This window comes from Zalophus californianus, chromosome 1 (genome assembly GCF_009762305.2).
Source record: "Zalophus californianus isolate mZalCal1 chromosome 1, mZalCal1.pri.v2, whole genome shotgun sequence".
NCBI classification, from domain to species: Eukaryota; Metazoa; Chordata; class Mammalia; order Carnivora; family Otariidae; genus Zalophus; species Zalophus californianus.
Genome location: NC_045595.1, coordinates 153,349,958 through 153,373,765, shown reverse-complemented (window position 1 = coordinate 153,373,765; position 23,808 = coordinate 153,349,958). Strand labels below are relative to the sequence as shown.

General features: G+C 38.1%; 1 pseudogene; it reads right to left on the bottom strand.

Annotated features, from left to right (window-relative positions):
• Positions 1-20,531: 20,531 nt before the first annotated feature.
• Positions 20,532-21,862, bottom strand: LOC113918768 (annotated as a pseudogene).
• Between the last annotated feature and the right edge of the window lie 1,946 nt (positions 21,863-23,808).

Here is a 23,808-nt window from a genome sequence, read left to right as displayed (position 1 = left end):
TGACCCGAGCTAAAAATCAAGAGTTGGATGTTCAACTGACTGAGCCACCCAGGTGTCCCTAAAATATAGTTCTTTATATTTGTTGGTGCATTTTATTATACTGAAGAGAGCATATTTCCTTATGTACCTTGGCAGTAAAAATGTTATTTTATACTTTTCAGTTATTACATTATTACATTTCATTATGTAATCAAAGCAATTGATACCAGTTCCTTTGGTTTTTCACATTTGCTTTATGGATTGCCTAAGTATATTTTTTTCCTAGATATTCAAATACTGTCTAAAGTATTCAGAAAGAAATTTCACTTCACAAAATGGTATCATTGCTACATTTTTTTGTACTATGATAACATGTCTAACCTGGGAACACATTTCTCAAAATTCTCTTCCTTGTGTGGTTCTAGATTAGGACCGACTTCCTTATGCAAGGAAGCTTGCATAAAATTTGGAAGGCAGTGATGTGAATGCTGGGTAGTGTTCAGTCGCCACCACAGCATGTGCCGATTTGTTGCTCATATGCTAGTTCCCTTTCTTGGTTGGTGTAGGGTAGCAGATGGGCCTACAGTTCTTCTAGCTCCCATCATATCTCCTCCTCAGTCTCTCCAACTGGCTGGGCCAGTTGCATGTTTAGTTCCTCCAGAGGGCTACAGTTCCTTCTGTGGTCACCCACATTGTCAAGGTTCGAGGTGATGATACACAGATGTGGGTTCCAGTTCGTCCACATGGGTTCCAATCTGTCTTCACAAATTCTAGTCTTCCCTCATTCTTCCCTACTTCATGTTCAGCTTGTTTTTTGTTGTTGTTGTTGGTTGTTTGTTTTTTGCCAGCTGGTCCTACTGAAATACAGAGATGATAGGACCATAACCAGATGCATAGGCCTTCCACAAACAGCCTTCCATAAACATCTTCACAAATACCCACAATCATGTCCATTCTTATCCCTTATTTCATTTCACTCAGAGTAGTGTTAAGCTTCCTTGAGTCAACCTTAATTAACACAAGTGTCTTCTCTTTGCTCCATGTTGGAATGAAAGATATTTTATTCCCCTCCATACTTTACTCCCCTCAGAGAATAAATGAATTCTATAAATGTGTGTCTATGGATCCAATTTTAAGAGGTAAATGTCAATGGAAATAATAATAAACATAAACACCACCGTAATAGTGGAAATTTGTTGAGATAAATGAAGTCTTACATTTCAGTTAAAAAACAATTGTATGAGAAACACGGAATTTCCTAGAATAATGCAATATTAGAGCTAGTAGAGATCCTAAAAATCATTTAATCCTAACTTTCCATTTTACAGTTGAAGAAACAGAACCAGATACTTGCCTCAGATCACAAAATAAAGTAGTAACCAAGCTGGGAGTAAAGTCTAACCCAGTTAAATTTCCTTTCCCTTCATACCTGTTTTAATTCTTGAATTAATATCAGTTTATGTGAAAAACCATAGGGGGTTTTATTTATTGTGATTCACACAAATTTATTATGATTCAAAGGGTAATCAGGCTATCAAGAATACTGTGATAAGAGGCTGTATTAATAAAGTATAGTATCTCATATAAGAAAGGTTGTAACGCCACTGTATTCTGCTCTCATCAGACCATATTCATGCATTTGAGTACTGGAAAGAGCCAAATAAGTTAAGAGAAAGAGACCAGAATTATATGGGTTTTAATGCTATGGCATATAAAAGATAGAGAATTAGGGTTATTTTAATTGGAGAATGGAAGACATCAGCAGATATAACTATCACCAAATATTTGAAGAGGTTCCGTAAAGAAGAAAAAATAAATTTATTCTGTGTGCTTTTCTAGGGCATAAATAAAATGAACAATTGGATATTAGAGAGGCTATTCAATATTTAGAAATGTTTTGTAAAAGAAAATAGGGAATTTCAAAGCTGAATGGGTGACCTTCTCACACAGTGAGCTTCCAATCAATCAGTTTTCAATCAGATGATCTATCAGGTAGTTTTAGCAAAAGATTCCCAATGGGATGCATGTTAGAATGACTTTGAAGTCTTCACTATGTCCCTGTGGCTGAGCATCAATTGTTTGAATGACAACATTACAGGAATAAAGTAACAACCTCAATTATGTGAAAGTTCTATTTCTGCCATACCCCATGTGGAAGCTCCAATTCATCTTTAATGTTTAGTCCTAAAGTACCGACAACTTCCTTGAAAGCTTCTTTTTCTGGAATGAGCTACATTTAATCCAGATACATCCATCTGTAATAAAATTCAGGCTGTCAGAATTGAAGGTCAAAAATACAGTTTTTAACACTACAGGGGAAAGATCCTCTAGACAACACTGTACTAAGTGCATTCTGGATTGTGTGCCCAATGATCCCCTTCCACAGGGCAGAATGCTGGCTGTGAGCCACCAAGATGACACTCAAGGTGTTCCCCAGAGAGTAATAGAGCTTTTGCTGTAGTGTCCGAACAAGATGCCAGACCAAGGAAAGGGGGTCTTATCAATGGCAGCCCGGCAGGCTGGGCTGTTGGCATGGATTGTTTTACCATGGCAGTCACGGACAACAGAAGTAGGCCAAAAACAACTTTTTTTTTTTTTAAAGATTTTATTTATTTATTCATGAGAGAGGAAGAGAGAGAGAGAGAGAGAGAAGCAGAGGGAGAAGCAGGCTCCCAAGGAGCGGGGAGCCTGATGCGGGACTCGATCCCAGGACTCCAGGATCATGACCTGAGCTGAAGGCAGACGCTTAACCATCTGAGCCACCCAGGCGCCCCAAAAACAACTTTTTTAACCAGAAGTTGACACAGAGGATGTTGCTGAACTCAAATATCTTAAAGAAAGAGAGGCAAAGAAAAAAAAGATTTAATGGAAACTGACAATGATGCCTTTTAAAGAAGAAAACTAGGTAATCTTGTTTGACTTTTTTTTTAATTAAAAAACTGTTCTAGAAATGCACAGCAAAACTGGCAGATTCATAGAACTATCCTAGAACAAAAGGCTTCCCTTGTGCACACAAGGAAGGCATACATCAAGTTAGCCTGGGGCCTTCTCTGGGAAGAAATTACAGAGTAAAGGAATCATGAGTGTATATCAGAAAAGAAAAAAAATGCTTAAAACAGAGTCTGATAAACAATTATAAGACAAAATCAGAAGAGAATTCTGTTGCTATCTAGGGAAGCCTCTCAAATGTGGCGGCACATCTCAATCACCAGTGGAACTCATTAAAAATACAGTTAATAAAAAAACAATACAGTTAATCAAGCTCCACCTTAGACTAACTGTGTCAGAATCTGATACTCAGGCAATTTTTGAGACCTCTAATCTTGAGCATCGTAGAATATTCACCATATTTCTGCCTTAATACTTGTTCAACTATACCTGTTTTGGACTTTGCCCCTATAGTTTCGTCAGTAATCAGGTATAGTAGATAATAATTAAGAGCAGTAGTATAGCTACATTTTCTCATTTAATAATCAAAACAATGCTAAAAGATAATTATGAGTTCATTTTACAGATGAATAAAAAAGATGAATAATTTTCCAGCGACCATACCTGATAAATGGTATACCTAGAATTTGAAGACAGATATAACTCTCTAGCTCATGTTCTTTCCACTACACCAAGTAGTAATAGATTGAACCAACCACATGAAAGAGCCTGCATTCAATTTTTTAACCCACCAAAGTTATGATTTTATATCATTTAATATAGTAAGTTCAAAGTCATGAAAGAAGACAAAGTGCAGTATAAGGAATGGCTGTGAAGAAATAAAGCTATACGAACATTATGCTTTATAAATTAATCCTTCTCTTTAAGTGCCATGCATTTTGAGAAAACTAAAAATAGAATGTTCTATCAACTGTTGATGGGATATTCCTTGTGGAGCCGATATCTGTCTGCCTGTGCTGCTTACAGATAAGTCAGAGGTCTGTGGCCTGGACCTGGGTACAACAGGTGAGGTACCCAGGGCACGGTGTTTGAGGCACTCACACTCAAGTGCTGATGCAACACTTGCACGAGCTTGAGAGCTTGTGAGTAGCTTTTTACATTTGCACCCCAGGGTGCCTCCTTTGCTCACCCTAGTTCTGATCTCACACTTCACCTCTATTTCTCCTCCTTTTTAATCCATTTTGATTAATTCCATACCCAAATCATACAAGGCAGGCAATTAAAATTATGAGATACAAGTCCAAGGCAGTGTCTGTTCTTTGTGCATGGTGCAAAAGATCAGTCACATTGCAACGTGGAGAGAAAATGTAAATACTGAATAGAGAAAAATAGCAGGTATGTGGTTAAGAGGAAAAAAAAACAGTTTATTCAAAAAGTGGCTAAGGTTGACTTGCTATACTTATTACGCATCAAGCCTATTTAGGTTTGTGTTTGCTCCATGCTCTGTGATTCTTGTGTTATCATCACCATGACCATTCATTATTAATTAGCTTTATGAGCTGAGAACTTCTACGTGCCCAAAGTCATGGCTGCACAAAAAAGTATGATTCAGTAACCACATAAAAGAAAAATGCAACTAACTGAATGTGTTTTTAGAAGGAGAATAATCATAAACTCATAGTAGACCAGGGATTCAAGGGGAAGCACTTTCTACATAGTCCTTCTTCACAAGAGATAATCTTGTCTCTGAATACCTTTAGAAATGAGAACTAAACCTTCATGAGATATCCTTCAAGGATGCCAGGGAATATTTCTACTATAATGTTCTTTCTTCTTATAAGCCCAAATCTTCCTTTTTGCAGGTTTTTCCAAACCTTGCCCGGTGTCATGCGGCAACATAAAACTGTTATACCTTTTTCCCCCAAACTGAGTTTGCAAATATTAGGAGATAGGTTTTAATATTTGTTATGGTTATACCCATTAAACAATCCAGACTCCTCCAATGAGCTGGACCAAGACAAGTTCTGTTCCTCTGAGTATACCCCATTTCCTCAGTGTGCTTTTTAAAACATATTAGCTAGGTGCAATGTCCATTCTCACCAAACTTATTCAAAATAGAACTGGAAGTTCTAACCAGGCATACAGACTGGAAAGGAAGGAATAAAACTACCTCTATTTGCAGATGGTATGATTTTCTACATAGAAAATCCCAGTGTTTACAAAAACTCTTAGAACAAACAAGTGAGTTTAGTAAGGTCATAGATACAAGTTCAACACATATAGGAACTAAATAAAGACACAATACGAATTGTAACTGGCTCAAGGAAAATTAAATACTTAGGGATACACTTAACAAAATATGCAAAGGATTTGTATTAAAAATTACTAAATGTTGGGGCGCCTGCGTGGCTCAGTCAGTTAAGCATCTGCCTTTGGTTCAGGTCATGATCCCAGCGTCCTGGGATGAAGCCACGCATTGGGCTCCCTGCTCATCAGGGAGTCTGTGTCTCCCTCTCTCTGTCTGCCACTCCTCCTGCTTGTGCTCTCTCTCTCCCCCTCTCTCTGACAAATAAATAAAAAAATAAAATCTTTTTTAAAAAATTACAAAATGTTGATGAAAGAAACAAAGAAGACCTAAATAAATGGAGAAATATGCCATGTTCATGGATCAATAGTCTCTACATGGTGAAAATGTCAATTCTCCACAAATTGAGTTATAAATTTAATTTAATTCCCATCAAAATACCAGAAAGTTATTTTTGTAGACATAAACAAGCTTGCTGTATGGTACACATCATGGAATATAGCCAAAACAAGCTTGTAAAAGAATAATTAGGAATAGAAATCACCCTACCCAATTTAAGCCTTACTGTCTAACTACAGTATTCAAGACAGTATGGTATTGGTGGAGGAATAGATATGTAGGTCAACTGAACACATAACAAACCCAGAAACAGACCCACAGAAATATGATCAAATTATTTTTTTAAGGTGAAAGTGATTCAGTGGAAGGATAGCCTTTTCAATTAAAAGAGCTAAAGCAATGGGATATCCCTAGGCAAGAAAACAAAAAACTTCTACCAAAACCTTATACCTCACAACTTATACAAAAATTAATTAAAATGAATCAAGTGACTTACATGTAAAACATAAAACAAAAATTTAAGAAAAAATAGGATAAAAATCTGTGGAATACAGAGCTAATCAAAGGTTGTTATACTTGTCACAAAAACAGGACCCATAAAAGGAAAAATTTATAAATTGGACCTCATCAAAATTTGAAACTTGTTCTGTGAAAGCCCATGTGACAAGAATGAAAAGACAAGCTAGAGACTAGGAGAAAATATTCACAAAATACATATCTGACACACAACTGGTATCTAAAATATATACATAACTCTCAATATTTAACAATGAAAATAAACAAATAAATTAGAATTATAGAATCCAATTAGAAAATGGGCAAAAGACATGAAGAGGCATTTCTCTGAAGTGGGTATACAAATGGCAAATAAACACATGAAAAGGTGTTCAGTGTCATTAGCCATTACAGAAACACAAAGTCACAATGAGATATTACCACACACCTCTCAAGATTGTTACATTAAAAAGTACTGACAACTCCAAATTCTGATTAGGCTATTCAGAGAAATTGACTCACTCTACTTTACTGATGGGAGTTTAAAATGATACTCTGGAAAATAGTCTGACACTTTCTTACAAAGTTCTAGAAAAGGAGAACAGATAACAAGTTGCCAGCGTTTAGGGGCAAGAAGGGACATAAGAGGGAGATAGGTGTGATTATAAAAGGATAGTATAAGAGATCCTTGGGGTGTTGTAATAGTTCGATATCTTGGCTGTGTTGGTACATACACAAGTCATCGTAGATGGCACAAGTAATCAGTAATTAACACACATGCCTGCACATACACATGTGCATGTACATGAGTCCAGTAAAATTGGGGAAATCTGAATAAGGTGAATATATCATGATTGTGATATTATTATAATTTTTGAAAATTGTGATCATGGGGAGAAAGTGTCCCAGGTTCTTCCAAGAGCCTTCCTTTGACTCAGTTTTTTTTTTTTTTTTCAGTCTTTAGATACATCACAGTCTCAGTTAGGGACTCACTTTTTACACATAAAAACTTCTGATAGACTACAGGAAGAAAGAAAATTATTTCTCATTTAATATGCCAGCAGTGGCCATATATATAGGCAGGTCCCAGCTAAAGCAACAGTCAAGCAATAACTAGTAATTACTTTCTTGTGGGCTGTAGGAATTGAAATTGAAATCATGATACCCAAAACCCTCAAATCCATGGATTTTCCTGAAAACTAACATAGGAACCTTCAAAAGCTAAGAATCTGTTGTCTCCAGTGTGAAGAAAGGAACCCTTATTTTTCATGTGCATAATTCATGTGGTATAGATACAAGTTTTATTGTAAAATGAGATGGCTTTTTATGCAAAAGAGCAAACCATTTCTTATTTGTAAAATATGTAGAATCTCAAATACAAACTATGGCAATGGCCAGGGGAAAAGTTTGCTCTCATGAATTAAAAACTTAGTAATAGGGTCCAGGGGTGGGGGGGTGAGAGGAGAGGCAGAAGGTTCTCCTTTAGCCTTTATCCCACAGTTTGTAACCAAGTAGCAGAGACAGAGGGAGGTATGAATGCAACCCCATATTTAGTTAGATAGGGATTCTGGAAGCAGGAAAACAGGTAAGATGCTTTTAACATTGTAACAGCTCTTGATGGAAAAAGTAAAGGTGTCTGTTCACAACTGGACCAAGTTGTGAACCTTGGAAACAAGTTGGCATCTCTCATGGCTATGAACCTATGCTTTGTAAAATGTACCGGCTTGAGATTTCTTGCACTTTTTTTTCATTTGCCTTTTGTTGCTTTTAGGAAACTTGTTGACATTTCCTACTGTTTTTAACTGTACTGAAGGGATTTTGTCTGCATTTGGGCCTGAGCTTTTAAGGGAGAGAGCAGAGCCCTTAGGGAAGAGCCAGTGGCAATGGATTTCCAGTGAAGTGCCCAAGACAAAGAGAAACCTCATAGAAAAGAGAGATGGGGGCTCCAAATGGGGCCTCAGCTCTCCACTTGCTAAGCCATGAAGTTTGCATGCTTTGACTTAATAAGGAAACCCTGCCTTTATCCATAAGGCAGTAATTTTTTTTTTACTTCTCTTACCTTTTACCCCCTAAAGTCTGTTGCTAATGCTAATAATAACCATTTGCTCTATGCTTCATCTCAAGGCAGCTGTAGTTCACAACTTCATTGTCAAATTCCTTCTCTCATTCTTCCAATGGTAGCACATGGTATAGATTGCTGGTATCATAGTCTGTGAATGATCCAAAGTCATTTTCCTTCACTTGTTTCTCAGGGAACTTTATGTTCAAGATGATATCAGTTGACAATGCACCAACGTGAAAGCAGGAGGCACTGGATATAAGAGAACAGAAGAGACAGTCCTGTCCTTGGGGAATTTATAAGCCACAAAAAGGGCTTGGAAAGGCTTAGAAAGTAATTTTCAAATAGACACATTAATATAGTGCAAGCAGAGTATTATATTAAGGCCAGGCAGAATCTACATAGCAAAGAAAGAATAATAAAAATAATAACTAGAATTATATAGTCTTTTCTAATTTACAAATACCTCTCTTGCCTTATCTCATTAGCTACAGTTCTTTCAAGTAAAGGACTAACTTTTTATTATCCCTATCTTACTGATGAAGAAACTGGGACTCACAGTCTGTCATTACTGTGGCCACACTGGGGCTCTGATCCCTTGTTCTTTCTTCCATAGCATTCTCCCTTCAGAACTGAGGAGGTGAGATTAATCTGGGAAGTAGGTGAGTTTGGAATAGGACTTTATGGGAAGTAAAATTATGTGCAATGGCAGACAGAAATGAAGAGAATGTTCCAGGTGTGCTGCTAATCTTGAACCAAACAAACAAAAACAGAAACTCTCCACACAATGCAGGCTTTTTTTTTTTTTTTAGACTTCTTTTTGAACAGTGAAAAACCCCCATTTGGTTGGGAGACAGTTTCTGTGCACTCATCCCTTCTTTCTTGTTTCGATAACTATATTTGTTAAATGTACAACCTTGAACAAATCAGACAATCAATCTGTGCTCCTTATCCCATTCATAAATTGGATGTAATAACATTTACATTGGTGGCAACTAACTCAAAGGCGTTCAATCCTTCTTATAAACATAAATCTTCAATACATCTCTGCAACAAGGAGAAGGCAGGTGTTATTATGTCCTGAAACTACACAAGGAGACTGTGATACATGAACTCCTTCTGAAGTGAAAAAGTAGCATAGACAAACTAAGAACCATCTCATTAAGGCATAAAGCCTATGGCCACATGATCTACATAATGAGGAACAGCATTCCCTTCAAGCTAAAGTTCCCTGTAGACCCCCACCAAGAGCAACATAAATAAAGCAGAGAGGCAGAAGAGAGTCACTGAAGAAAAAGTGATAACCTTGCCAGAATCAAAGGGCAGCTATGTGTGTTGGGGAGGAAACTCCATGTTTTTTTAACATCAAATCAATCAAATCAATCTGTTTCTGGGGGAAATGGTAATTTTCCCTTCCATAGTTGGAACTCCATTTCCATCTTCACTGAATGAAGTCCACAATCTAAAATTCCATGCAAGTAAGAAGAGATATTCAACACTGGCTTATCATTTGCATCATCCAACACATTTCATCGGTATAGAAATGTACAAAATATGCAAACCCAACTGACATGATCTCTAAGAGAACATCTCCCTTCATTGTGCCACTGTCCCACTCAGCTCTCCCAGCATGCCCAAGCCCAGTACACTACTTTTTGCCAGGGCATATTTAGGATCATATCATCAACTATTTATCAAAGAGTTAATAAGTCCTCAGAATGCACTCCCTGGCAGAGGAGAGATAAGCAAGACATAGTTCCCCCCAACCTCAAGATGGTGAGTGGTTAAAACAATCTGGGTGGCACCAAACAGCACAATCTTGCATGTGGTTAAGGGCTACACTGCAAGCATGAAAAAACTTGAAGGACTTTGTGGTACATTGCAAAGAACTTGGTATTGAGAGTTGGAAGGTCTTTGTTCTATTCTTCAGTTTCTCTTACTAAATTATGGCTGTAACATTATCTTTTTTGCCTTAATAAATGTATGTGTAACATATAAATAATAACAGCTGCCTTGCCTACTGCAGAACAGCATTGTGAAGAATACATGAGTTTGTGTACTTTCACATGAGTTACACAGTATAAATCTGAATGATGGAAGCAGTTAAGAATGAGAATTAAAGTAAAAAGTAGCTAAATAAAAAAAGTGAAAGGTAGCTAGAATGGGGTTAGGTGGCCATCATGCTAGCTAGCATGGGAAAGTTATAAGGGAAAAAAAAAAACCCTCTGATTAAGATGAGACAAAGAGAAAATTTGGCATACAGGAAGAATGAAGCAGAGATGTTAGGAGAGGACCCATGAAGGGAGGGACAGAGTCATAGAAGAAGAGGAGGGAAAGGCAGAGACAGAGAAAGAGAGAGAGAAAAAGAATGAAAATTGAAGACTAGGAGGCAAGCATAATGCGGTATAGCAGTCTGTTAGAATACAAGCATCTGAGGGGTAGAGACCATTTTGAATCTATCTCCAATACTTAAAATAGTGTGTTATGTATTGTATCCATAGTAGGTGCTAAATTCACATTTGCTGAAATAAAAACTTTCCACATTAGGAGATCTTTTGGCTCTTTTGCCATAATCATCAGAGGGATACATTTCAATTTCTTACAAAATTACCCTTTGTTTGTCTTTCTCCTTCAGGCTCTGTCCCCATTGAGAAAATGGAATTCATTTTCTCAAGAAGCTGTAAACATACCTATTATAAAAGTTAAAATAATAGAGACTCCAAAACAATAGTTATTAGATATCATAGTTAAAATTATTTAGAAAATACAGCACAGTAACCATTTATGAGACCACCAGAAGCTAACTAAACTTAGACCAAAAAAATGGGGTAAATTATTGAGACAATCTGTGTGTGTCTATGTGTGTGTGTGTCTTTTTGTAATTCTCAATTTTCTTTTTAGGAAATAGATGTTAGTGTTCTCTTACCTCAGAACTAATGGCAGTATAGAGAGATTGCTACCACCACCTCAATACATGTTTCTGAGGAAGATGGGAAATAATGCAATGCCTCTGGGGAGCAGGGCAAGTTCTTGGTGAAGAAAAAGAATAGAAACAGAAGAAATTCCTCAACACCAGGAAAGGAGAGGGGCCCTGAAAAAATCAAGAGTGCTTGCACTACTCCTTGACAGGGCCAAGGGGGATGGAAAATCTTGGAAGCAGCCTGGTTGTATGTCACTTTTCCAGGGGTTAAACCACATGAGAACAGCTTCCAGGTGCCACAGAGATCCTTCTGTTCAAGTGTGACACAAAAACCACAGGGCCCCTTCCCTTCAGGTACCATGTCCAGATTTAAAAAATGAAAAAACAACATATATGTTTCCCAAACCAGAGCTATCTCCCTAAAAATTATACTTTGAGTAAGACCCTTAGAATCATTTCATACCCTGAAGGGAAGAATCTCAACTAATGACAGAAAATCAATTTCTCATTAGCCTTAGGAAATATAGGGATTTGGTGTTAGATTTGATTTGATATCAGAAAAATAAAGACCACCCACATTAGTCTTTGACAACTGCTCATGTGATTCTTCAGAACCATTGCTATAGGCAGGATATTTTCCCTAACATACACAGAGGAGGTGAATACCAAAACTGGTAATCTCTTATAGAAAAGTTTCTAAAGAAAGTAATTGAAAAGGAGGAGTTCTTTTGCCTACCTCAAATGAGTGATGGGGGGAAGGAGGAGCCAGAATACATTATATATCTGATCAAAATAAAGGGAATCTCATAAGTGTATAAAGGTTTAGGAGTGAGGGTAGAACTCCTAAGCCTGAGCTACACCCCATGTTTAGATGCAGGCATGTTTGGGCTAATATGTTAGTCTTGTGGCCCTGGCCTGACTGGTGTCTATTTACATGACTACTAAAGACTCCTGAGTGGAGACCCATTTTAAAGGAAGGAAGGAATAGGCAGAATGCTTGGACTAATAGCAAAGCACTGCTGTAAAAGAGAGGAGTAATTCTGAATATAACTTGGTGACTGTCACTTGGAGATGCCTTCCAGCTGAATCCCAATGATGTCTTATTCTAAGGAGAAGAGAAATGAGAACTGATAGACCAGTTGATGTTCATTTCTTCTAAAATATTAGGACACAGAAAAGCTCTGTTTAGGAACCAATGTGGCAGAATCTCACCCTCCTGCCAAAACAACTAAAAAACTGTATAAAATATAAAACTGCACAAAATAGAAAACAACCACTTTCAGACTGGTTGGACTTTGCAGGGGAGAGTACCAGAGAGGAGGATGCTAGCCAGAAATTGTACAGGGGTTCCTTGAGGCATTGGCTGAATATAAGCTAAACCTGCATAGATAGGTCTTCATAAGACTAGGCAAAGAACAACCACTAGAAAAAGAACAGCTTCTAAAGAGTTGTAATCTAAACAATTCCTAAAGATCACACAGGTTTGGGACACATTTGATTTGCAAACAAGCAGAGAGGAGATTCCTGGTTGGAACATTCAGTAGAGGTCCCAGAATGTCCTGCTTTCATAGTCGAGGTAGATAAGCCTTAGAGTAAAGGATACTCTAGGTTTAAGCTAATAAACAAGGCTTATACTTAAAGCAAGCTTTAAAATGATCAAGTTGATTAGCAAGTACTTTTAACTGCCTGCCTAAAGAAATCTCAATACCCTTTAAAGAAGCCAACAGAATCCAGAAACTCTGCAATTTAATTTCTTTTCTTTTTAAAAAAAAATTTATTTATTTATTTGACAGAGAGAAAGAGAGCACAAGCAAAGGGAGTGGCAGGCAGAGGGAGAGGGAAAAGCAGGCTTCCCACCAAGCAGGGAGCCCGATGCGGGGCTTGATCCTAGGACCCTGGGATCATGATCTGAGCTGAAGGCAGACGCTTAACTGACTGAGCCACCCAGGTGCCCCCAATTTCTGTATTATCTAATAGGCATTCAAAAATTACTAGGATGAAAGAAGGAAGAAAATGTACCCATAGTCAGAAGAAAATCAGTCAGTGGTGATAGAGTCAGAAAAAATCAGAGGTGTTGGAATTAGTAGACAAGAACTTGAGATATTAAAGAGATCTTTAATAAAGTAATAAAGATCTTTAATAAAGTAATAAAGAGATATTACAAATATGTTAAAGGATTTGAAGGAAAACATGATCAGATGAGGAGAGAAATGGAAGGCATATGAAAAACAATAATTTCCCAAAGCTAAAACACCACCATATCTGAAATTAAAAACTCACTGAAATTAGACAAGGCAGAAGAAAAACTAACAGTGAACTTGAAGACATAGCAATAGAAACTATCCAAACTGAATTACAAAGAGAAAAGAGACTGAAGCTAAAAAGAGAAAAAAGCTCCTCAAAATTTGTGGTATGTCTTTAAGGCTGTGCTTAAAAGAATATTTATGGCTTTAAATGTCCATATAATAAAAGAAGAAAAGCTTAAAGTAAGCAATGGGAAAATAGGCTTTCTTCCTTTTTCAGCCCAGGAATTGGAACTGTTTCAGCTTATCAAGAACTCCAGAGACTTTCCCATATTGCCCTGACACATTGGAAGGCTCTAGAACCTCTATGTCAGTGCACAGAGAGGGTAGAAATTCCTGGAGGGGGGCAGCTGAATTGTTGCCTACTGGAAGCAGGGCTGACAAATTCTTCCCCAGCTTTATAAGTAGCAGAGGGCTCAGCAGCAGAGGGCTATGAACAGATAGGAGGAAAAGACAGAAACCTCACTATAGCTGATAGGACTTACTCATAAGGAAATGTGAGAGAAAAAACATCCTGGGTATCTACCAGAAATAACTGGAGGTGGGGTGCGTGGGATTAGAAATGAGGAATATCTTGCAGGAAGTTAAAGGTCAGTAAAATGTATCTGATGACAAATTTTCCCTAAATGAGTAAAATACAGCCATGGGTACAGAGAAGGTCCACAATGTGACCTTTTTAAAATCTAATTTAGTAAGGCAGTATATTAGTTATCTATTGCTACTCCCAAGCTCAGTAGCTTGAAACAACTACATTTATTTTCTCACAGTTTCCGTGGGTTAGGACTCTAGGCACAGTTCAGCTGGGTCCTTTCCTCAGGGCCTCCCATGGGCTGCAATCCAGGTGCGGGCTGTGCCTACTGAATCTAAGTCTCAACTGGAGAAGAATCCACCCCACGATCACTCCCATGATTACTGGCAGGACACCATTCTCCACGGGTGTTGGGCTGAGGGTGTCAGTTCTTTGAAGGCTTTTGGCGAGAAGCTGCCCTCAACAGCTTATGAGGTGGGCCTCTCCAACATGGCAGCTTGTTTCATCAAAGTACAAATGGAGCTTATGCCCTCAACAGCTTATGAGGTGGGCCTCTCCAACATGGCAGCTTGTTTCATCAAAGTACAAATGGAGACATCAAAGGGGAGAGAGTGCAGCGAGATGGAAGTCACAGTTTTTTGTAATTTAATTCCATGGAAGTGACATCCTATCCCTTTTGTCAGATTCTATCCAACAGATACAAATCACCAGGTCCAGCCTACATTGAAGGGGACGCCATGGGTACCAGGAGCTGGGTGACCTCTGGGTGCCTTCTACAGACAGGAAAACAATGGCAGGCAGGTATTTCCCCACGCCCCTCTGGTGTGATGTTCCTTCTGGAGAGTGATGGCCCAAATAAAATTTACCATTTGGAGTGGATCAAGTCCCTCAGGTGTTCAGACAACCACCTTCCTCAGATGCCTGGAGTCATCCCTTGAGGCAATAGCTTAGAGAAGAGGGCAAGAAGCAGTGAGTGAGGGGAAAGAGAAATGGTGATGTTGCAGCATATAAGAAGTTTTATTTACTTTTAGAATGATATTTCCTTGACAATAACAATTTAGTAGACAAAATTTTTAGAAGTATTTTAAGATAAGATGTTTTGTGTATGTGTGTGGGTAGATTTTTCTAGTCCCCAAGCCATCAGCAAGTTCCTGAAGAGAGCAGTTTGAGAAGTCCAGGAAGTGTGATTTACTGCAGTGTTAACTGAGTTTCAGCCATTCAAAATAAATAAATAAATAAAAGAATAAATTTCAGCCATTCAAATACCTCTTTTGTGACTTTTTCTACAGTTGTATTATTATGAATACATATTTTTAAGTTTAATGTTCATTTTTACACTGATAAAAAAGATTTTAAGAATATTTTTATAATCGGGGTGCCTGGGTGGCTCAGTCATTAGCATCTACCTTTGACTTAGGTCATGATCCCAGCCAGGGTCCTGGGATCGAGCCCCACATCGGGCTCCCTGCTCAGCCGGGAGCCTGCTTCTCCCTTTCCCACTCCCCCTGCTCGTGTTCCCTCTCTAGCTGTCTCTCTTTCTGTCAAACAAATAAATAAGATCTTAAAAAAAAAAGAATATTTTTATAATCACTGCTATACCCCCAAATCTATAACTACTGGTCATAAATATTTTTCTTACATATATTAAAATTAATTAAACCTATTAAGTATTTTTGATGGTTTTCTGTGTTCCACCTATAATCACTTCATCCCCAGTGAAGGCAGCCTGAAGTTTGAAAAAACTGTGTATCATGGAAGGAACATGTGCTTTGGGTTTGAATAGTCACTTTGCCATCTTCTATTTATTAAAATATAGGAAAGTAAGTAACACTTGGGTTATTTGAACTTTAGGCTCCTTTTCTATGAAACTAGAATAATGGTGTTCACCTTAAAGTGTTGTTTGGTTTTAATGAGATGATAGTGGTGAAAAGGATCATACTCGGTTATCCAATAATAACTGCAAACATAATAATATTGGCAATACCTAATACTTATTACACAATTGCTATGTGGTAGGTACTGTACTAGAGCATCGTGAATATGTTTTCAACAAAACAGTGTTGTTTTCAAAAGCTATGATATCAAGGAATTCAACAGTCCCATCTAGTATTGATTATCACTTGGCAACAGCTCCCAAGTTTCTAAAGGAATGAAAAATGTTTGAGGGTGTGCTGATAGATTAGAACATTTATAGTGACTCTAACCTTATAGCTGGGAAAAAGTAATACAGTAAAATGGGATTAAGCCTATATTACAGATAAAAGTTATGACTTTTAAATGTCTCCCTTCATAATGAGCTATATTATATGGATTATACCAAATTAGTCCTCATAGTTTGTAAACTGGAGCATGAAGCCCTGGCAGTTGATTATGCCTCATTTAAAAGGCAAACATGGTCACATGTGTGGGGCTCCCTAACAACTTTTAGGCACAAGAACACAAGGTATGGGAAAGGTGTGCTCCCTGGGTGGTAATTTTCTTTAGAAACGAGAGACAAATAGGTAAATAAGACATGTTCTTTGTGTGTCTTGATCCCATTACCCCAAATTTCCAGAACTCATGTCAAAAATGTTTGCAAATAATCCCTTCTAGTTTTGAGTCCTATCTTCCAATGAACTATGATCTTATTCAGGTCTCACTTCCTCTAGCTGTTTTTTTCATTTTACTCCAATCTTCTCACATAAGGCATTTGCATAGAGCAGACTTTTCTTAAGTGTTGACGTGACAGGTGTCTGCTTCAGTCTACTGCCTCGCTGTCTAAGAATTCTGTGCTTCACTATTTTCTGGGGATTCTTCCTATAGCCTCCCAGAGAGGACACCTTCCTTCACTCTATTATGGACAGCAGCCTATCCAGCTCAGACCCTGCTATTGCATATGCAAAGACTCACTAGGGGACAGAGATTCTTCCAGGTTTCCCCTCAAAGAACATAAATGACCTGGAAGAAACTTTGAGATTTCCTTACTTTCTTTCATCTCAGCCAATCTCCATGAGAGGAAAGGAATAGTACATAGAAATTATTATCTCATTTCCTTTAGAAGGAAGATAGTCATTTTGGGTGTTGAGTAATAACTTGCCTTCTCTTTCTTACAGTAGGATAATTCCAGGTAGAAACAAAGAGGGTTAAATCCTCCTAGTCACATTTTTGACAGTTTCCTCTTCCAAGGAAAGAGTTCCTAAATCTACCCTCCAACATGCCTCAGAATGGTTATGCACACATTTATGAATGAATTAGATCTTTGAAATACTCAAATCCAATGTCCCCATTTTGCAGGCAAGCAAATTGATGTCCAGCAGTACCTGAATTGAAACAGCTATTCAAGGATATGAATAGACAACAACTCAATTGGCATATCACAACATTCCATATTCTCAGTGCATCACTTAAGTATCTAGGATGAAAGGAAAAAAGTAACCCCTTGAATATGTCCTGGCAAAGAAAGTTATTTGTACTCTGAGACCAACAATTGTCCCCCAAGAATTTTAAGTGGTGAAGAAGCTAGTAGCATTTGTTAAGAGTCTAACCCAAACTGCATCTGGTTCCCTCTTTTCTTGACATGTTACTTCCTTTCAGCCATGTTACTTCCTTTCAGCCATGTTCATCAAAATTCACACTCTACCTAACATTTCAACACAGAGAAGGAAAGAGGAGGCTATAGGCTTCTAGAATCCTGAGCAATACTTTTTCTCCTTGACAAGAGAAAGCCAATTTTTCATCTGAAAAGCCATGAATATCAGATTAATAACTGTAACGAAATCCTCCCTTTCTCTAAATATATTGGGGATTGAAGGGTGACCCCACCTGGGCCAGGGTGGATGTGATAAAATGCAAACGTGCACTTCCTGTGGGAGAGAGCACGATGCAACACAGGTCAGAAGTGTGGACTGAATAAGGATAGTTTTTAATACTAATGTAACTGGGGGGGAGACTGCTTCTAGATGGGAGGGGCAGCTGGTAGAGAGAGGTTTGTGGGGGCCAGGGGTTAAAATTGAGCAAGCATATGGAGACAGAAGGGAAAGAAAAAGGCTCTAAAGAGCAGAAAATGTGGAAGCAGGACTCAGATTGTAGAGAGCTCAATAATGATGCATTGGGCCTGTAAAGAGGGAGACAAATTCAGGAAATAACATCAGATAAAGGTGGGATGCTGAGGGCTCCTTGGGAGAGCAATTTCCATTAGATGGCCAGAGAGGAAAGAGCCTGTCAGTGCAGCAAAGAGAGAGAAGGCTTCCCTGCATTTGGGGATAAAGTAAGGAAGTAAAGAAATGGGAATGTATAGAACAGCATCTCCTAGATTCTCAGGAAAGTCATTCAAGCAGCCAGGAACATCTGAATTTTCTTCTACTTCAAAATATCTTCAGAGATAAAGCAAATGCAGCAAAATGTTACTAAAAGGGGGATCTAGGTAAAGGGTGTGTTTTGGCATCCCTCTGGTGTTTGACTATTCTTAATTCTTGCACGGAGGCCCCTGATGGACATAGAGTTGCTATTCAGTTTTGCTCAACACTGTGATCTCATCTATGATAAATGTCAGGGTCTCAATTCAAAACGCAAGCAAAGGGTGATGAGACAGAGAAGTTTCTCACTTAAAGAAAGCTATTCCATTTTAATTCAGCTCAGTCAGTTTCCTAGCAAAAAATCAAACAGCGACTGTATGAACTCTGATTCTTCACCAGGTTGTCTTCTGTCCTCACCTTCAGCTTAGAAGTATGATACCAATTATCACCTTAACTTTAAGTCTATTAATATTTCAGTGCATAGTATCTAATGTTGAGTGCATCCATATCTTCCTAACACTATATTTTCTTACCACACACTCTCATTTTGAAATGTGTTAGTGGTTTTCAATACCTACAGTTAGCCATACCTAACCGAGGTCTCGTTTAAATGCAGGCTCTTTTTCTAGACGAGACTGTTTCATATATTATGATTAGGAGGTCCATAGATCTTTAACCAAATCCATTTCATAGGGAGTTTCGACTTTGAGGTTTCCTCACAATGTGGTAAAACCCTCTGTGTACACAGATATGGCTTGCCAGGTGCTGTCTGGCAAAGGACACAACAGAAATGGCAGGAAAAGCCCACGAGTCTCCGTCACACTGTCTTTATAGTAGGAAAACCAGGTCTCTTTGGAGTTGACTGCTTCGGCAGAACACAACTGGAAGCCTCCTGTTGGGGGACTTCCCAGAGGTTCCCAACTCAATACATGTGCCTGGTGTGGCCCTTGTATCATGGGGGAGTGATGCAACACGGGCACCACTTCCTCGCAACCACATCAGACTCCGACTCCTCTTTGACTGCAAACTTCTAGGCAACCAGAAGTCTCTGACAAAGTGTAACTTCCCTCTCAGAACCAACATCTTTCATTACACTGCAGGGTGAACCAGCCCTTTCAGCTGCTTCCTTGTTGTCTGCCTTAGATTTTAACCTTCCTTTCATCGTGTGTGTTTCTCTCACTCTAAAGTAGAAGCAAGTCGATGGAGAACACTGGGTCTTTATGGCTCTTAAAGAGGGTCTGCCGAGAGGTCCTGGGATGCTAGCCTCTGACAGTTTTATTTGAGACCATGTAACAGGAGGCAAGTAGGAAGGGATGCTATTGTTAGCATTTCAAAACAACATCCAGTATCACCTTCTGTTTTGACCTGTTCAACCTTTACTTTCAAGAAATTATCCTTTGATTCTCAAACTCCCTTGCCCTTGTCTGAGAACAAAGAGGTCCCCCCCATTTTTAGTGCACAAATTGCTTTAGTCATTTTCAGGTTATGAAGTATTGGGGGAAATTTTCATACAGAGAAAATATTTATGATTTCTTTTATGGATAATGCAAATATAGTTCAACCTTAGAACTTTAAGATGAAGAATGAAACTGTTATGAGTTTGGGAAAAAAAAAACTTGAGCAATCAAAAACCAGTCTTCACGTATGCACAATAAAATTGAGTTTTAAATTGTGTAATCATACCTCTGCATAACACGGCAGGGATATTATTGTTTGTTTTGATATTGTGCTCTATTTTAAAATGTACATAGCTATGCAAATAAAGTTAGGTAACTCAATCAAGGCACAATTTTCCTTTTTTTTCTTAATTTACCATCTAAGTTTCTTAAATCTAAAACACAGAAAAATTAAATGTGAAAAAAGTCAAGAGGAAATAATTGATGATGTTTCCTCTTAAAAAAATGAAAGATATTTAAGATTTTCATCAGGACATGGTTAATTAACATTACAAGTAGGGTGATACCATCAGTAAAAGAAAACATTCCTAAATTATGTGTCTCCGCCTAATTCTCCATCATCTTCTAACACTCCCCCCATACCCATACCTCTGGTCATTAAATAATTACTCTTCTGGCCTGGAATGCCCTTTATCCCTCATGTCTATCTGGCTAACTCATGCTTGTCCTAGAAAACTCAGATCTACTGTCACCTTTTCTCCATTACCCTTAGTGGTTCAGAAAAGCCAGTACTTTTACTTGCAGAATTTGTAAATCAAAATGTAACAAATAGGGGCACCTGGGTGGCTCAGTTGGTTAAGCTTCCGACTCTTGATTTTGGCTCAGGTCATGATCTCAGGGTTGTAGGATTGAGCCCCTCATCAGGCTCTTTACTTAATGTATTCTTCTCCCTCTGCTCCTCCCCCTCTCCTCCGAAATAAATAAATCATTTTTAAAAATGCAACAAATAATTATATATCAGGATTGGTAGGAATATCAAGTGTTATTTCACAATTGCCACTCTGTGTTTCTATTTCTCTGACACAATCAACACAGATCCAGGCTTGCTATGTTTGAGACGATTCACTTCCTTTCATTGATGAGCTTCTTTCATGATGCACTGTTCCTGAATCTGGCTGTAGACAGATTTTGGTAGATCTCAGTGAGAAGCAATGTGTTTTATATAAGGATGATGTTGAAATTTCTTCTTCAACTTCTGGTTGTAATCTTTGGCTGCTTTTTCTCATGATGGAAGCACACCCAATTTTTCAGAAGCATTAGCTTTACATAGACAAATGTTCATTTCATCAGATCCATACATAATATATTTGCTGTCAGAAGTCCATTTTACACAGATCACATGTTGCATTCTCTTTGTGTGATAGACTTCCCTGCTTCTGCTTTTGTCCACAGGAAAGATTCAAATAGATTTATCAAAACTAGCAGACATAACTCCTTCCCAGTGGGAAAGTAATCCACATCAAGCCCCACAGAGGCATGATCCATATGTACCATTAGGGGAATGTCCAATGCATGCATATCAAAACTATAGAAGTTCTAATCTTCATTTGCAGCAGTAAAAATGAAAGCTTCCATAGGGTTCCAACAAAATGTATTTGTTCTCATATCTAAGATGCTCTTTTTCAGAGGACTGGTGTGTCTCGTCTCATATAGTACTATATTCCCATCAGAAGAACAACTTTCCAAGATAAATGTATTAATTGGGTTAAATTTAACACTAGTTTTCCTGTCAAATCCCCTGGACATTGGACATATAGGACTTGTTCTTGGTTCATCCCATATGTCTACTTGCTGTCCACATGAGGCAAAAACAGTCTCTTTCCAGTGATGATCAATTCCCACATACCCTGTCTTTCCTAATGTGATGTGCAACGGTTTCTCCTCTTCCCCATAGCCTGGTCCGTCCATCTTCCACTCCTTCACAGTTTGTCGTCACCAATAGTAGAAAAAGAAGTCCCACAAAAGTCAGTACATATTCTTTGTACAAAACCCTCATGTGCTTGTATTGTACAGATACATTTTCATTTAGTCAAGTTCCAAATTCTAACCTCTCCATCACATGCCCCAGGAAGGGCAGTAGCCATGCTCTTTGGATGCTTGCCAAGCCACTGACTCCATCCTGGTGACCATCCAGGAAAGCAAAGAATGGTATTGCAAATACACATTCCAGTTTGGTGTATTTAAAGTTCTTAAGTATTCTTGTGGGACCTCAAGAAAATGTAAGAAGGTCATAGTTTCTTGGAATTCTTTTAAGTCCAGCTTGATTTCGCAGACATAGTTGTCTGGGTTCTGGCTCAGCATCTTCGCTTTCATCTTTCCTCCTAGTTGTCCCTGACTCCCCCAAGCCTTTCCTTCATGTTTGGGTTACCGCTGCCTCCTTAAACAAAAGCCTCGTTAAAACATTTAAGTTATACTAGTAACTCTCTACCACTAGTCGTGTGACTCATGTTCTCTTCGCATCATTTCTTTATCCATAATGAGAAGAAAAGCAAATAAGGTTGCCCTTCCTACCATCCAGGATTATAGTATCAAATGAGATCATGTATATGAATATGCTTTGTGAAGGCTTTAGCACCATGCAAATATAAAATATTAGTATTATGTGCATTATTATAGGAATCTGTTCTACCCAACATTTTTATCAACAACTTGAACAAAGACATAAAAGCACGATTATAAGCTTTGCAGATGATAGACATATGGGAGGAATAGCTAATAAAAAGAAAGGAAGATAGAATCAAAGTTCAAAGAAATCATGACAGATTGGAATGATGACTAAAACTACTAAAATGATATTTAATAGGAACAGATGTAAAATACACTTCAGTTAAAAAAAAATCATGTCAGGGGAGACCTCTGATGACATCAGTTTATATGAACCACAGTTATATGGTTGGGAATTGAGGATAATTTTAGGTTTCTCTAATAGGAATACTGTGTCCAGAATAAAGGAGGTAATGTGCCACATGTGTCAGACCATTGCTTACATGTGTAGTATTTAAATATTGAAATATGAGGAACTGAGCATCTAGGAAGAGCAACCAGAATTTTGAAAGGCTTTAAAATCATATCATAAAAGAAGCAACTGACAGAGCTAGGGCTGTTTTGCTTGGAAAGAGATACAGAAGGGTGTCTACAAATGTTCCAAGGACTTACACACAGAGAGGGTGTAAAAATGCCTAATGCACAGAGTAATTGGGAGATCTAAAAGAGATAACAAGGCATATACTAGATTCTCAGTAAGTGAGAGTCCAATCTAAATTCATTCTGTATTACTCTAGTGGGAAGAGTATGGATTTATGACTGGGAGAGTCGGTCAAAGTAAACCAAAAGGAATGAGTTTCTCATGGCTAGAAACACAAGGAAACTTTTATTGCTACCTACAGCATTTATAAAATGTGCTGGAAGTTTTGGGTGTATTAGTGTTGTCTCATTGGAGAATGTGCATTCATCTAATTATACACCTGCCTTCCATCCATGCACAACCTATAGCTAAGGAAAGATAATATATAAAATTCCATTACATTTTCAGAAAAAAAAATGAAAAGGAAGTAATGTTGCCTTTTATCACTGGAAAACTTTAGATACAGAGAGATTATGTAAACCAAATATTCAATAATATTGTGATAGCCCCTGATAAGGCTCTGGTTTTCAAATGTTAGTGTGTATCAGAATCATTCATAGGGCTTGCCAAAACACAGATGACTGACACTCACCCTCAGAGTTTCTGAATGAGTAGATCTGCGGTGAAGCCCTCCAAATCTGCATGTCTAATAAGATCTAATAAGGTGAAGGACCACTGCTCAAAGTAAAAATGCCTTGTTCATTGCCCTTGCCACACAAGACAAATTTGCCACAGTTTTTAAATGTTTTATATCCTCCCACCACCTCAGTTGACAATTAGGGGGTGAGAACCTGATTAGTCCACAGCGACCTATCATGTGCCTTGCCATGAAAAGACAAGCAGAAGAAATCAAGTTTCATCTCTCAAAAATTTGAACCAGTGCATGTTTAAAAGACCAGCAACTCATATAAGAAAAAGAAATTGAAAAACCAACATGTATAAAGAAAGGAGTGAAAAGGAAGACGGATAGTCAGAAGAGGAGAAAGAATATAGCAAGAAGTAGGAAGCGGCTGATTTCGGTTGATGGTGAAGCACTAAATTAAAGACCCTTAAACTTCTTTTGGGAAAATTCCTGGTGCCCCAGGATCCTGTTCCCTCACCCATTAAGGTGGCTCTACTAAATGTGCTCTTCTCA